Source organism: Lactuca saligna, chromosome 8 (assembly GCF_052625555.1).
Source record: "Lactuca saligna cultivar CGN05327 chromosome 8, ASM5262555v1, whole genome shotgun sequence".
Classification (NCBI taxonomy): domain Eukaryota; kingdom Viridiplantae; phylum Streptophyta; class Magnoliopsida; order Asterales; family Asteraceae; genus Lactuca; species Lactuca saligna.
Genome location: NC_136424.1, coordinates 212074754 through 212091865, shown reverse-complemented (window position 1 = coordinate 212091865; position 17112 = coordinate 212074754).

The window sequence follows — 17112 nt, the reverse complement described above, 5'->3', positions numbered from 1 at the left end:
TCAGATTCCGATACATCCTCCCTCTCTTATTCTGTAACATCATCCACAGAGTAATCCTCAGCATCCATAGGAGTTCTGAGAAGAGAATCACCCCGATTAGGTTTCCTAACTTTATGCAAACCCTCCAATTTCCACTCCGCTTTCCCGATTCCCGACACAACTCCCATCGTAACAACGGAAATGATGAGAAGATACTTCAACATCAGACGAAAAACTTCACCGGAGAAGCAACAACGACGAATCTAGCAAAAAAGGCACCGCCGATCAGAGAGAATTTTAGAGAGAGAAAGGGTAGAGAGAGAAAGCATTTTTTTGTACGTCTGAAGTTTCTTAATCTCCTTCTTCAATTCGGCCTCATACTTCTCCTTTTGATTGGCATTGTCAGTATCGTATACCTAAAATACGAAATTTAACACGCGAACATGAAACTTCAGTATTCAGATTACACAAAAACCAGTAACGTCAATAATTCAAAGAAAATTAAAAACATTTACGAATAGGCCTAGGAGAAAGGATTAGGAGAAATCGTACTAGGTTTTAGTGTAGAAATCAAACTAGTTTCGATTGTTGTAGAGACTTGGGAGTACCGATCGAGACTCGGAGAGCGTTTTGAATTTTCTTGAAAAAGCCCTAGGTATGAATGATGGGAGATACATAGGAGATATAGAAGAAGCAGGCACTTCAAAAATTTTGCCCTTTAAAAATGCGTGTTTGATAAAAAAATATAAAGAGACATTTCTAGAGGACACACATTTAAAACAAGTGCCCTCCGTGTTTGTATTTTTTTTTGGACATTCATTTAAGGCACTTAAAAATGCATGACCTCTATCCTTCAAATTTTGGAAGGCTAACATTATTTTTAAGGGCACACAAAAATGTGTATCGTACATCAGAGAGTGTCATTGTTCGCGCGTCATTAAAGGGTATTTTTCTTATAGTGTGGAATAAGGATCAAATAAACATTGACTACATATGCTAGTTCTATTCCTCATGCAACATCTAGTGAAACCCTATATGGTTTCCAATTACGAACAATGTTGGGGTAAAACCAAGACATAACAGATTGTGGAACAAGACCTCATGTATCTCCATCTGAATAACAGAAAAAACAACCATCTTAGTTTACTTATGACATAACCCATGGAGTAATCTTTAAGTGTGGTTATTTCAATACTTAAAATCTTCATTTTCAACTACTCATTAATATTGGTTGTAGAACTATGCTATGTTTATCCCTATTAACAATCTACTAATACTATGGAAATCTTAATTCACTACTATCTTCCAAGCATAGGACTGATTGTGGAAGTTTGAATAATAAAAATTATTCTGGAAGTAGTTCTAAATATGCAAAATAAGAAACATAGATAATATGAAAAAGCATAGCAATTTATTATTAATAATCACTAAATGAAAATATCCAAAATTTTCTATATGATCAAACTACAAATTGTGAAATCAAACCAATTAACTAGCAAAACAAATGCCAATAAACCTAGTACGAGCATCATGTTTAATTTGTAACAATGGTTTAGTGAGTGGACCAAGTGGATTATCTTCTGATGGAACTTTGCTCGTAATGATGTCTCCATTTTTAACTAGTTTCCTAATATAGTAAAACTTTCTATGTATATGCCTTGTGTGCTTGTGATATCGAGATTCTTTAGCTATAACAATTGACTCCTTGTTATCACATAAGATCTCAACTATTTTGGCCATGCTAGGAACCATACCCAAATCTTTGATGAACTTCTTAATCCATACGACTTCTTTGGTTGCTTCATTGGCTGCAATATACTCTGAATATGTAGTTGAGTTAGCTATAGTCTCATGCTTGGAATTTCTCCATGTCATTGCTCCTTCATTTAACATGAATACATAACCATACTCTGATATGAAATTATCCATATTAGTTTGGAAACTTGCATCCATATTTCCTTTGACGCTTAGCTCTTCCTCACCACCATAAGCCATGAACATGTATGTAGTTCTCCTTAGATACTTAAGAATGCTATCGACTATGGTCTAATGACTTTCACCTAGATTGTATTGATAACGACTCATCATACTAATAGCTTACGAGACATATGTCATTGTATATAGTATACATTATCGATCCTATAGCTGGTGCATATGGGATTTGAGTCATTTTGTCCAGTTCTTCAATAGTATTAGGAGATTAGGTTTTACTTAAAATTGTCACACATTTCATAGGTAAAAATCCCTTCTTAGATTCTTCCATCTTGAATTTCTTCAGTATTTTATCTAAGTACGTATTTTGGCAAAGCCCTATTATTCACCTAGATCTATGCCTATATATGTTGATACCAAGTATCTAAGCACCTTATCTGAAGTATTTCATAGAGAAACTCTTCCCAAGCCGTGATTTTACACTATGATGTCATTTCTTATTAGAAGAATATCATTATCCTATAAGATAAGGAATACAACTACCCTCCAACCATATCTAGCATACACACATTTTTCATCTTCATTTCTCAAGAATCCACACCCCATGATCTTCTCATTGAAGCAGATGCTTGTTTGATTCCACATATAGACTTTTCAAGCTTACATACCATATTAGGGGACTTGTACTGTACAAAGCCTTTTGGTTGATCCATATAAACATCCTTAGTCAGTTTCCCGTTAAGGAAATCAGTTTTATATCAATTTTCCATGATTTATAGTCATTAAATGAATCTATGGAAAGTAGTATCCTAATAGACTTATGATGGGTTTTGAGCATAAGAAAAAAAATCCTGTATGTGCATGCAACCCTAATTTTTGGATCTATTTTTTCTCTAACTGAACATACAACTATTGAACATCAAATGGAAAACCCTATGAGATATATGTTATTTTTGAAAATCATATAACTAGGGTTAAAATACATACCTTAATTGTTATATTGCAATAACAATGAATTCCTAGTATTCTTGAACTTTCAGAGCAAGTGTTACAAGTGTCGCACCTCTAGTAGATCACACCTAAACTTGGCAAGAGGATGAGAGAAGAGAGCGGAGTAGGGAGCTTGAAATTTCAACTGCTCTTCTTAGTTTTTCAGGTGGCTAGGCTCTTTAAATAGGTGAGGTAGCTTAGAGAAAAATCCAGGTTTTAGGAGGAAAGCCTAATTCCTTAGCTTAAGGACAAGGCAGGCCAAGAATCCCTATCCAAGACCTCTTGGACAAAAATTCTAGGCACTTCCTAGAAGTTTTCGTCTAAGACTTTCTAGGGAGGTTCTAGAGCCTCTTTCCTCAACTATTAATAAATTGTCAAACAGTTGTTTCACTTTTAGTTAATTCTTTTAATCCCAAAACTAGTTCCAATTAACTTCTGATTAAATATGAATTAAATAATGTGATCTATAACTAATATATTATTTTCATAATACATTAATAAATCATTTATTTGAATTTATTATTGATATAATAAATTAAACCTCTCTCTAAAGGTCATCCTGTCTAGTTGCGAGTTATGAGGGAAACTCAAAAGCACTGTGCTACTATCAATTCAAGTATATAGAAATTATAGTTATGTGATTAGACACCTAATCCAACAAATTAATCATAGCTACTGGTTGGAAAGTTTCCTCATAATCAATTCATTGAGCCTGAGTATAACTGTTCGCACTAGATGAGCTTTATAAGTTTGTATGTTCTCATCCATTTCTTTCTTCTTATTGAAGACTTATATGTGTGTGTGTGTGTGTGTGTGTATATATATATATATATATATATATATATATATATATATCCAATGGTTTGAATACCCTATAGGATCAAATAGGTTCCATACTTGGTTATCGTATATGGAATGAATCTTGATGACTATTCCTCTATCCATTTTTCCAGCCTCTAGGCTCGGCATGGCTTCATGATAGCTATATTGCTCATTATTACCTAACATGTTGTCATCTGATTTAGTAATATGGAATCCATAGATCTATGGTGGATGAGGTTCTCTATCAGTTCTAGAAGGTGGTGGTAGAAGTATATCAGCTTCACCAACTGGTTATTCAACCTTTTTTGTGGTCTAGTGTCAAGTTTAGGTTTTTTATTAGCTGACTCATGAATCTCATCAAGATTAATTAGGCTCCCACTAGTTTCTTGATATATCAGCTCACTATCACAAAAGAGTGCCCTAAAAGCAAGAAAGATCATGCTCTCGGTATACATGTAAAACAAGTACCCAAAAGAACCTTTTCGATAACCACTAAAGTAACACCATTCTAGTGTGGGTTCAAGTTTGTCGAGCGATTCTTGATGAAAGAAAAACTCATAACCCTAAACCTCGATTCGTGCTTGAGAGAGATGTGTCCCTTTCTACATTTAAATGGTGTTTTCTCAACCTTCTTATTTGGTATAAGGTTTAGAATATAAGCGGTTGTTTCTAAGGCATAACCCCATAAACTACTTGGAAGTATATCATGAGTCATCATAGAATGAACCATGTCAAGTAAGGTTTGATTTTTTTCTCTTATACATTCCTTTGTATCGCGATGTTTTTTATGTAGCTAATTGTGTGACTATCCCATAATTTCTAAGACGATTGTAGAATTCCTTTCTAAGATACTCTCTGCCCTTATCAGAACGAATTAATTGATTTTCTTGCCTAGCTGGTTCTCTAATTCTCTTTGAAATTTCTTAAATACTTCTCAGACTTATGTTTAATCAGATAAACATATCCATATCTACTGAAATCATCAGCAAATGTGACAAAGTATCTTTCGTCATGTCTAATGATGGGTTTGAACGGACCACAATCATCGAAATGGTTATGTCCAACATAGTTATTCTTCTCTTAATGTTTCATGTGAAAGGAGATACTCATTTTCCTAAGTAAACAAGATTTGTAATCTCCATTAAACTCTAAGTTAAATGGTTCCATGATTCCATCTGACCGGATAAAATGAAATACCCGGTAGCTGCTTTTAGTGAATAATATCTCTTGCTTAGAGCTTCCTTCGCCTTTTCGAGAATGATGTATTCCTTTCTAGAATATCCTATTCCCCTCAATAGGAATTCTCTCTCTCTCGCCGATGCTATTGAATCCGCTGCTATTTCATATGAGTCACTAATGTTTCCTTCCATGTAAGCCAAAATACTAGCATTATGTTATCAAACCAAAATGTAAAACCAACACACCACAATGCATAAAATGAAATAATGTTTCCTTCCATGTAAGGCGAATAGAATCAATCTTTTAAAACAACTAAAAAACTAGAAGTTAAATAATGCTTGTAATCTCCAATCTTAGAAACAACTAATCCGCTCTTGTTATCCACGATCAAATCAAGCTCACCATGCCTTAGATTCCTACTTATTCTTAGTCCTTGCACATCCAAACAAATCTATGTTACAAATCATGTGTCAAGTATCCAATTATTAGAATTAGAGGCCGATTGTAATTCATATGTAAACATACCCTATGTGCCAGCACATCCAAACAAATCTATGTTACAAATCATGTGTCAAGTATCCAATTATTAGAATTAGAGGCCGATTGTAATTCATTAGTTATGACATTAGACACCAATTTTCAAAAGCAACTTATCATCATTTATAGAGGAACCACCAGAAAGGAACTCTAATGAAACGCCGATGTAACTTAAGAAAAAGGAGAACTAGAACGACTACCACTTAATCCTATCAAGATTATATTAACATCAATAAGTGTTATCCCAAAAAAGTAGAACATAGTAAGAACGAAGAACCACACAACTAGACATCTTAGAATTAAGAAACAATAGAAAACGAATCTTGATCTTTCGTAGAATAAGTGAAACATCCCAAAAACACAGTCTGAAAGTTTTATTTTAAATTAGTAATAAAACAATATTCATCAAACGTGATATAAGAATCATAATGAATGTATCTCAAAATATCTTAACAATTCTCAAATATATCAGAGTATAAACATCCCAGGCTGAACAAATGGTGTGTGCACTGCAATCTTCCCGAGCTCCTCTTTTAAAAACTGTGTACCTGAAACCAAAACTGAAAATCGTAAGCACGAAGCATAGTGAGCTCCCCCAAACTACCACATACCATACAATAACATGTAAACACATACTGGGCCTTCCCACTGTATCGGACCCAAGTCCGGAACTAACCAGGGCCTTGACCTCTACATCGGACCAAAGTCCGGAACGAACCGCATCGGACCGAAGTCGAGAACTGATTGGGACCTTGTCCCCTGCATCGGACCAAAGTCCGAAACTGACCGAACATAACATAACATAAACATATCAACTAGCATGAATACATATACTGCATACTGCATCGGAAATAAGTCCGGAACACATAACACAAAACATGCTTGAATCACAAAGACATCAAGCACTCTAACTACTAAATCGGACCGAGGACCAGATCTAACTGAACATAGCATAACATAATCATAGCATATAATATAAACACATGTACTGCATACTGCATCGGACCATAGTCCGGACACATAACTCATACCATGTTTATATCACAAAGACACCAAGCATACTGAACTACTGCATCGGACTGAAGTCCGGAACTGCTGCTAACTAAACGGGTCGGCATTGTGGCCTTAGACCCGTTCCTACTGGAAGGAAAACTCACCTCACACTGCTGAAGTCCTGTAGACACAATCCCACACTGCTGAAGTCCCGCAGACTCCACCCCAACTGTTGGCTGACAGATTCCCGAACTGTCAACACCAAATAACACCCAATTAATAATTAGGTTCTAGCACATAACTAAAAATACATGCTTTGGATAATTACTACATTACCCCTACCTTGGCTTACCCAAGCCCAAGGCCCAATCCATAGGCCCAAAGTCAACTAGGGATCCAAGCCCAACATATGGTCCAATTTTCCAAATTGGCCCCAAACCTCTACATAGACTTCCCTTAAGGCCCAATTGATCAGTCCAGTCCAACATGTATCATTTTAGGGCCTAATATCATACAACCATCTAGGCCCCAACTATGGCCCAATTTTCCAAATTTGACCCAATCCTTCATATGGGCCTTACCCTAAAGCCCAACTAATTACACTAGTCCAATTGATTATTCTTAGATGGCCCAACACAAAGCCCAGTGAAATTAGGGTTTCACATAAAATGAAAATTAAGGTTAAGTGTTTCTCACTTAACCCATTAAGGGCTCATTCCACTAAGGACTTAATATGTTAAGGACTTAATCCATTAAGTCCATTACTGCTTAGATTAATCCTACCAATGATTATTATTTAATATTTCACTTATTAAATAATTCTTGTGTATGTCTTGATAATTTCTCAAATATTAGGATTTTCTCAATTATTGGCCCATTAAGGAATTAATCCATTAAGTCCTTTACTCTACTAGATAAGTTATATGGAATAGTTAGGATCAATAAACAATCCAATCTCGATAGCCCAAAAGTGGGCCCAATAAGTCCAAGGCCCCAAATACTCATACTTAGGGTTTTCCACCCAAACATGGCCCAATAGGCCCAAAACTAGTCCATAAGCCCATGAGGGGTTTGCTAGGTCCATAAGGGCTTGCTTGAGGGGCACCACCCACTACCACTACGGGTAGTGGTTGTCAATGGCGGTTCACGGCGGCGGCCACCACCTTACGGTGGTGGTTACTACTATTTTTATTATTAACCAAATTAATTACAATTACAATGTTTGATCAAAACATACCACACCCACACTAACACACACACAACCACAGAAAACACACCCATACATAAGTCTTGCTCGGAACAGGAGCACCTCCCTCTCTTGGTGGCGCTTGGCGGCAGCTCCCGTCGACAGCCACCATGGTTGGCTGTCATGGTGGTCTTCAAGCATTTCTAGCCACCCTTTCACCCACACACTCCCATGGTGATGACGGAATATGCACAAACATCACATCCTTGGCTGAAAAATAGAAACACACGCATCACTGCCATCCTATGGCTGGAACACACACATGACAGCCACTCATATGGTGGTTTGCGGCGACCCGGAATGGGTATCATCAGAATGCGATAGCCATTGGGCGGAGATGGCGACACACATGAGGAAAATGGCAGAAGAATGAGAGAGGGGAAAAAGGTTTGCCATTATCGGAGAAGGAAGATGTGCAACAGCCCCGATGTCGGCCTTTAATCCCGTAATCGCCGGCAGCAAAGGTTGTGACGACATCTCGATGGTGAGGCAGCAACCGGCGGTCGACGGAACTTTATCTGATTGGAACGCAAGAGGGGAAAACGGGATGATTGCGGCTGGAGGAGTGGAGAGATAAGGTTGGCGGCCGCTTCCATCGTTTAGGGTTGAAGATGCAATGTGGGGGGAGGGATACAGGTATATATCTTGTGTCTCTTTCAAACTTATGCACAATATACACTTCTGGTCGCTCCTTCCAGATTTCTTTTCAAGATTAGGCTACAATTTTCCTTTTAGAACCTGATCCCATAAATTCCTTTCATATTAGGTCCCTAAATTGCAAATCAACCCCATAAGCCTTCAAATATCTTCAATTTAAGTCCATAAATTATCAAACGCACCCTGACTTCTATAATTATGACTTTTAACTCCTTGAAACTAACGCCTCGCTCAAATATTATTCATTTAGGGCTTCTATATAATTATTTATTTATTTTATAAATGGGGTGTTACAACTCTCCCCCACTTAAATTAGATTTCGTCCTCGAAATCACTCCTTATCATACCTTACACGCTAACCTCCAAAGTAACATGGTTACCCTCGTGGGCGAGCCTAACCTTCTCTGGGTAGCTGTCACCAATCGTCACAAAGCCCTAACATCTGCAAGCGAACTAATCCCTCGCAACAAGTTCACATCTACTTACTCTGAATTGTGATGTCTCGAGATGGTCTGAATCCCTGACAGATCACCCATACTGAAATCATTATCGCTGCACCCAGTCCGCTTGTCTCTCAGCTACTTACTTAACTTCTGACAACTCGAAGTTCCCACTAGTAAACAGAATCACAGATCTACTTATCTCTGTGATTCACTTATACTTGGCCAAAACTCAGATAATCCTATCGTGAGTGACTTAGCATAACCCAAGCTATCTGTGACTCCAACGGCACGTAAAATCCCAAAATACCATTACTGCTGGAGACCCAAAACTGTCTGAAACACTGAACTGCCTGAAAACACTGATCTGCGTGAAACACTGACTGTCACATGGTTGCTTCCTAACATCTACCGAGACCTACCTGGTCTCAATTTTCCACCAATCATCTTAAATATCGGGTTCCAGCCCCACTGCAGAGCCCCTAGGACTCCCTACTTAGTCGTCTCACACAACTTTTGAACGAAATCCTTCTCTGAACTAACAACTATTAGTTATGTTGTTACTGTGGCCCTAGCGGCCTTCTGATCTAATTGATCGGTTCCATGCATCAAATCTTGACGTCACCATACCCAAAGTTGTGACAACTGTCAATTCAGGTCATTCTCGAACTCATGCATCTTTATAAAAACCATTCATGCACAACATGCCATGGCCTAGTAGTATAGATTAGGTTAGAATCTTGCGTAAACTAGGATCCAACTAAGATCTAGGACTAATATACTTGACACTCACAATTCTAGTAAGTTCCTTAGCTACAATAGGAAATGCCAATACTATAATTAGAATAAAGCTTCAAGCTTTGTTATAATTGAAATAGGGTATAAAACCCTAAAAATAAATTAAAACATTCTAATTATACTTCAACATGTTGATGAATATCAAACAATATTCCAAAAAAAAAAAAAAAAAAAAAAAAAAAAAAAAAAAAAAAAAAGAGCCAAAAATCCAAACTTATAAATTATAAAGCTTAAAAACTTTATAAAATTTGGCTATAAACTTTCTAATAGCAAATTTTTATTAATCAAATTAGGAATTATAATCAATGAAATAGAAATTAAATTATCAAGTATTAATCATAAATTATTGGTTGAATACAAGATATTAAAACAAATCAAGAATTGCTTAGTAAATATTTTTATAAAAGTTAGGGTTTTATAAAAGAAATTAGAGGGAATTTTATAAAGTTTGAAATTTTGGAGAGAGGAGGCCTAATGCATGATAGAGCCGGCCACTCTCCCATCCCCATGCACTCTCTCTTCCCAAAACACAATCATTAAGTCAAAAACCTCACACTACCTCTTCTCTCTTCACTCTCTTACACTCCACTCTTCTCACACAAACTCTTCTCCTTTCTCTCTCTCTAACCCACGAAAATCCTCTCATTCATCTGCCATATTTCGAGATTTAGGAGGCTTGAAGTGTTCTTACTTCTCTCAAGGTCAAAACCAAGATAAACAACAACATCTTCTCCCATAGTTTCATGGTTAAACTTCTTCTTCTTCATAGTTTTCTCTACTTTTCGGATTCTATTCCTTTCCATGGCTAGAAATATTTATTCTTCCCTTGTGGTTTGTAGATTCTCACCATAACACAATGCATGTGTTTGAGATGGTGAAAATCCGGGATCAAACCCATGCAAGGAGTGAAAAAGATGCACATATGATCATGTAACATCAAAACCGAATATTTCATCTTCTTCTCCATTTCTTTTGTGTTCTTGCATGACCAAAGGAATTTAAACCATTTCTAGTACATCTTGGATGCTCATTCACTCCATGCATGTGTTAGAAATCGGACCTTAACAAAGGCATGCATGATGTTCTTGTCAAAATACCCTAATAATGCACAAAAATAAACATGCAATCTGCCAGATTACTTTTTTCGACTTTGAACGGCCATCACTCGGTCATTTCTTAACCAAATCATGATATTCTTTTTGTATTGGATAGTTCCACGAGTTTACTTTCAAACCCAACTGGTCTCACTGTAAAATATCAAATATCCGATTTTTGGCAATTTTTACAAAATGGTTGCGCATACAGCTCTTTTTCTGTGATCACTATTTTTGTCTTGCATGATCAATGGCCTTAAACCCAACCATAAATTTGAGGAAAAATACCTTAGAAACTTAACATATCTAGTGAATGATGGCTGAAATTTGGTGGCTTAAAACCTCACTTAATGGGCTACACAAATTCATGAACTTCAGCCACATCTACATTTCATGCATCATTGCATGCAACCTTTCTTAATTTGTTTCGATTCATTACCCTCATTTCTCTTCGGAATACATTTTTAACATTTTCCCTTTTGAAAGCCCTCGCATGCATGAGATAATCTGGAAAATTTCAAGAGCTTTTATTATTTCCTTGATTTATTACAATTATTGCTAAAACCAAGGGCATAAATCACATAAAATACTTGCAAAGGTCAGTAAATCATGAATAAACTCATGGATGATCCTTATGGTGAATAATGTCCCCTAACCAAATTTCATCAATTTTTGTTACTGTTTAATACGATTTCCCATTTTCTTTTGTTTAGGGCATAATAAATCACAAAACCACTTTAGAGAATGTGAAAATTGTATCTAACAATTTTTGCATACCTTACCTGTGAATGGTGACTCCAGAAAATAATTTCAAGATTTTTCATCATGTCTTACTATTTTTCCCATTTTTTTGGTAATTATAATGGTCTAAAAATGGGAAAAATAGTTCTGATTATCCAAAATTCCTGAAAAATTACCAAGATAACATATTTTATAGTAGGAGATTGCATAAAAATTTTGAGGATTTTTCTTTACTGTAAACTATTTTTCTCTTATTTTCTAAAGTTAATTGCACTAAAATACACTTAAATACACATAAATACCCAAAACCAGTTTATACATTATGAAAACCACTTTTGATATTTTTCCCAGGTTATTTATACTGTAAATGATGTTACAAAAATTTATGGTGATTTATTTTAACTGTTTAATATTATTTCTTTAATTAATGACTATTTAAAGGAATAAAACAAGGAAAAATAGAAATACCCACTGAAAAATATCTTTTATATTTTTCCCAGCCTATTTATGTATAATAACAATTAAATAAAAAGTTTGGGTAATTTTGGAAACTGTTTTCTATTTATTTTAATTTTTATTGGAATAAATGCTCATAAATCATAAAATATAATTAAACAGCTTGGAAATCCATTTTTATATTTTTCCCAGCTTAGTATTGTGTAATAATAGTTAAATAAAAAGTTTGAGAATTCTTATCCCTCCAATGCTATTTTTCGTGAATTTATGTTGTTATAGAGACTTAAAATTTGGAAAATTAACCTTCCAAAGTTGTAATTAATCGCACGACTTGTAAAATTTCAATATTTCAGAAAAAGTGTAACCAATTGATATAAAATCCAATACTAAAACATAAATTGGCATTTCCCTATATGTAGAGTTTAGTATATTAGCATTAGATATCGATATGGAAACTCACTAGTGTGTGTTTGATGTCGTAGGATCCCGGTAGTAAGACGTTGGTGCATCCCGAAGTACCGCTTGTGCCTACACGAAACATCGTGAGTATTCACACATTCCCCTATTTTCGGTTTTTATGTTTTGGGGTGGAAAAGCATGTCCATAAAAACTACTGTTTGTATGTTGTATTTAAATTGATTATTATCAAACATGATTGCTATTGTATTGCTATGTTTCTTTATGTATGTTTATGCAACACGGAACATGAGAACTTATCGTACTAAGGCCCTTCCCTTATCTCTAACCATTAACTCTTTGAGCCAGTGGTCATTATGGATAGCGCTATTAGGAATTGACAACTCCTCACTCGCCCGAATCGCTGGAGTGCATGATACCATATTCATCTATGGAACGATAAGCATAGATCTCGATAGGGCTTCAGTCATAGGTTTGGTTGAGACTCATTGTTTGCTCATACACATACAAAATCGTTTCTCGTTATAGCAATAAACTTGTATTCATTAATAGCAATCAACTTTGTTTCTCATTAAAGCAATGTACTTGTATTTACGAAAAGCCTTATTCAAGCTCGATTTATAAACTTGTGAACTCACCAACTATTTTCATACTTGACGCTTGTTTTACATGTTTTTTCAGGAAATAATTAGTAAGTGGATATAAAGATTCATCATCATAGAGCATGCTGCATCGCGTTGAAGTTAATTATGAAGTTATCTTTTAACAATGTTATTTTGGAAAAACTTGTACTTTGTTTCTTTTTAAGCTATGGGTTGTAAACTTTTAAATACTGCTATAGTGATGTATCTTTATCTTTTACAATGAAACCGTTATCGCTGCCATATCTTGCATTTCCGCTTTAGCGGGGTGTGATAGAAGCTAAAGTTGATTACTACATAACCATTGGTAGCCTTATGTCATAAATGACCTTAAGCAGTCCATTGCTTCCTTGCTCTCTTCTCTATAGTGGCGCTTCTACAATCTTATCACTGGCTTAACCAGGTCTAATCCGTTTGCGAAATTCCAAAATCCAATCCTTGGATTTCCATTTCCTCACTATTACACCCGAACTGGTGGGTACTACTGTTCTTTCCGCATCCTAACAATGCACTCACGCTATCTACCAACCTAGTGAAGGCTGCGGCTACACCTACAAACTCACATCACTCTAGTACTATCTGCTAATCTTGTGAATGCTACGGCTACACCCGCAGACTTACAACACTCTGATACTATCTGACTGCTAGTGAATGCTACGGCTACACCCGCAGACGTACAACACTCTCACACTTTCTCATTCGCTGATTGCTAAACTGAACACATCCGACGTCGAGCATACACGCGGACTAACATCCAAAACTGAATCCATGTCCTGACTGGAATCCCAAACCTGATTCCCTAAGTCTTGCTAGTAACATCACGGGAACGCGATCTCCTTATTGGCAAACTTTTCCAAACTTCCATCTCACACTATCCTCAAACCATACAACCGCTTGGGGTATCTTCCTTCCCAATAAAGATGCGAAACTTATCCTAGTCTCAAAACTGCTCCCGCTTCTGAATCCTTGGGCGATTCTCCCCCACTTTGATTCAGCTAATGCCCTACAGCACACAAAACTGGAAGAATTCCCAATCCTTCTCACCACCCATGACCAATCTGCTAGAAACCACACTTACCATTGCTACTGTTTCAACACTAGTCAGTCAAAAGGATCACACCACCTCCAAGAACCCGAATAAATCTCCAGTAATAACCCGCTAGACCCAGCAAGCTCCGAATCTCAATTGGAGACCTCGGAATCTCCCACTTCATCACAACCTCTATCTTGGCCGGATCGACTAGAATATCCTTCTGATTGACAAGGTGCCCAAGAAATTCCACCCCGTGGAATCAGAACTCACAATTGGAGAACCTTGCGAAAATTCTCTCCCTCCTCAAAGTCTCTAGGACCTCCCTCGGGTGCTTCTCGTGCTGCTCCTCAGTCTTGGAATAAACCAAGATGACGTGTACTTCCCGATCCCGTAATCTGGGGAATTAGTCTATCACTACTCGCTAATGCTTCTCGGTATGCAATTGGCATATGACATCTCTTTAAAAATATAATTCAGACACAAACTGAGGTTAACTCAGGGTTACACCTACTCAGCCAATGGAACGAAAGACTCCTTTGTGTAGTTTCTTGCAAGTGTTGCACCGAATCGGGTCCTGCTAGTTTTTCGAAAGTTAATCCTAAACCTAGGGTCTTCTCCCGAGACCCATCAATGTAAGCAACTGATCTGGTTCCCTTTTACCAATGTGCTCTAAGTCCATCTCCCGCTCCCTAGCTCTAGAAGTCATACCATTCATGGTCTCGAACCCTAAGGTACTCATGATCTCCCTGTTATCATTCTACAGTATGTTTTGATAACTTTCCTTCTTCATTTCCTCATCTGCTGCATACTGTGGTACCATATAAGCTCTTTCTCGAGACTTGGCAGTGATCCGTGCCATGCTCTCAATCGTCTGGTGGAGATCTAACAACCATTGTGCCAACTGCTGCGCCTCAATCTCCTGGGCACACTCTGCCCAGAATCTGGTCTAAAAGTCATCCCATGACCTAGCATTAACCGCATCATCACACAATTGACTACCGACCTCTTCTTATCAATCTCGTGCTCTATCCCTCAGGAGACAGGAAGTAAAAGTTAGATCTTGTCTCCTTTCGAGACAACGTCTGGTACTAAAAGTGTTGGCAACATCTGCCAACCACCCACTGCTAACAGTGGGGTCCCTAACCCCCATGTCAATCTGAAGCCTTACAAACTCTGAATTCCCGAAACATCAACGTACATGTCTCTATCATGACTGCCATCTCAGTGCGAAACGCACTCTGCCTCTCATCACAAATCTCTAAACTACTCTACTTGATCACATCGAAGATCATAGGAGTCTGATCAATGATACTGCGCGTACTCTTAGATGGAATGGACTCCCTCATCTGATCATCAATATGCCCGGCTCCAGAGTCCGAGCCTGATCCATCGTCGACGCCAGAACTACCATTTGGTGTACCACGTAGCGTCACTATACTCGGTAATATACCACCACTAACATCACAATGCTCATCAAAATTCGAGGAATCTCACACACTACAAGTTTCCTGGATTCATCTCAGCCTTCCTTGATTCGAGTACGGATCTTCTGCTTTTAGTAGTAGGGGCCCGTACTACCTTCCACATCTATCCGTACTTTCCTCAAGAACTGCCTAGACTCCCCCAATTTCCTTTTACTGCTACTGCTCTCTGCTACTCTCATCCTAGGCCTATCCCAGGTAAATCTCCAACCCAAACCAGTCCTCAGCTGCTGAAGGCCTCCTTGTAATGCCAATTAACCATCACCTGAATACCATCACATGTGACGAGGCTCAAATAATCCTTCGAGTAAAAGACTCATCCCCACAACGGTTAGACTCAAACAAGAGTTGCGCAATAGGGCCAAATCCAGCACTCTGAGATTATTCAACCCTGATCACATGTGACGTCACGTATTCACCTAATGGCTAACTCCCATCACTTAGAGTCCTACAAAGCACAAAGCAAGCAACATTCGAACACATGAAACTACTCAATCAAATCTATTCTCATAACGAGAAACTGTACTAGCATACAATGCTAAGCTTACACTATCAGGCATAACCTAAACAGGCTATACTACCACTGTCTACTAAATACTAGCATGCAATTCTCATAAAGTTGAAACACATATAGTAGGCACATAAGGCATCCTCCTAGATCCTTAGTCCTATTCTAGCATGTTGTTCTACTAAAACTAAAACTGATATTCATAACATAAACTTGTATGGGTATTTTGGGAGTACTTACTTGAGCTTCGCTGATTGCATGCACCACACCCCTTTTCTCTTTTCAAAGTTCTTTTCTTTCTAAAAATTCTTTTTGCTTATCTAAAACTCTTTTCTTTTTAAGTTTCTTTTTGCTTTTCTAAAACTCTTTTCTTTTGAAACCTTATACCACTTCCTTAGTTTGAGTTCAGACACACTCGGGAGTACGCCCGAATCCCTCAAACCAAGGCTCTGATACCAACTTGAAACATCCCAAAATCACAGTCTGAAAATTTCATTTTAAATTAGTAATAAAACCATATTCATCAAACATCATATAAGAATCATAAAGAATGTATCTCAAAATATCTTAACAATTGTCAAATATATCAAAGTATAAACATCCCAGGCTGAACAAATGGTGTGTGCACTGCAATCTTCCAGAGCTCCTCTTTTAAAAACTGTGTACCTGAAACCAAAACTGAAAACCGTAAGCATGAAGCTTAGTGAGCTCCCCCAAACTACCACATAGCATACAATAACATGTAAACACATACTGGGGCTTGCCCACTGCATCGGACCCAAGTCCAGAAACTGCATCGGACCGGAGTCCGGAACTAACCAGGGCCTTGCCCTCTGCGTCGGACCAAAGTTCGGAACTAACTGCATCAGACCGAAGTCCGGAACTGATTGCGACCTTGTCCCCTGCATCGGACCAAAGTCTGGAACTGACCGAACATAACATAGCATAAACATATCAACTAGCATGAATACATATACTGCATACTGCATCGGAACAAAGTCCGGAACACATAACACAAAACATGCTTGAATAACGAAGACATCAAGCACTCTAACTACTGCATCGGACTGAGGTCCAGAACTATATGAACATAGCATAACATAATCATAACATATAATATAAACACATGTACTGCATACTGCATCGGACCATAGTCCGGACACATAAC